A 743-nucleotide genomic window follows, 5' to 3' on the forward strand; every position below is an offset into this window, starting at 1 on the left:
TATACTGTACACTAGAGCTGGATGTGGAGGCTGCTGTTATACTGGGGTTACATGTTCTTATACTGTACACTAGAGCTGGATGTGGAGGCTGCTGTTATACTGGGGTTACATGTTCTTATACTGTATACTAGAGCTGGATGTGGAGGCTGCTGTTATACTGGGGTTACATGTTCTTATACTGTACACTAGAGCTGGATGTGGAGGCTGCTGTTATACTGGGGTTACATGTTCTTATACTGTATACTAGAGCTGGATGTGGGGGCTGCTGTTATACTGGGGTTACATGTTCTTATACTGTATACTAGAGCTGGATGTGGAGGCTGCTGTTATACTGGGGTTACATGTTCTTATACTGTATACTAGAGCTGGATGTGGAGGCTGCTGTTATACTGGGGTTACATGTTCTTATACTGTATACTAGAGCTGGATGTGGAGGCTGCTGTTATACTGGGGTTACATGTTCTTATACTGTACACTAGAGCTGGATGTGGGGGCTGCTGTTATACTGGGGTTACATGTTCTTATACTGTATACTAGAGCTGGATGTGGAGGCCGCTGTTATACTGGGGTTACATGTTCTTATACTGTACACTAGAGCTGGATGTGGAGGCTGCTGTTATACTGGGGTTACATGTTCTTATACTGTATACTAGAGCTGGATGTGGGGGCTGCTGTTATACTGGGGTTACATGTTCTTATACTGTATACTAGAGCTGGATGTGGGGGCTGCTGTTATACTGGGG

The sequence above is a fragment of the Rhinoderma darwinii genome, unplaced genomic scaffold, assembly GCF_050947455.1.
Source record: "Rhinoderma darwinii isolate aRhiDar2 unplaced genomic scaffold, aRhiDar2.hap1 Scaffold_920, whole genome shotgun sequence".
Classification (NCBI taxonomy): domain Eukaryota; kingdom Metazoa; phylum Chordata; class Amphibia; order Anura; family Rhinodermatidae; genus Rhinoderma; species Rhinoderma darwinii.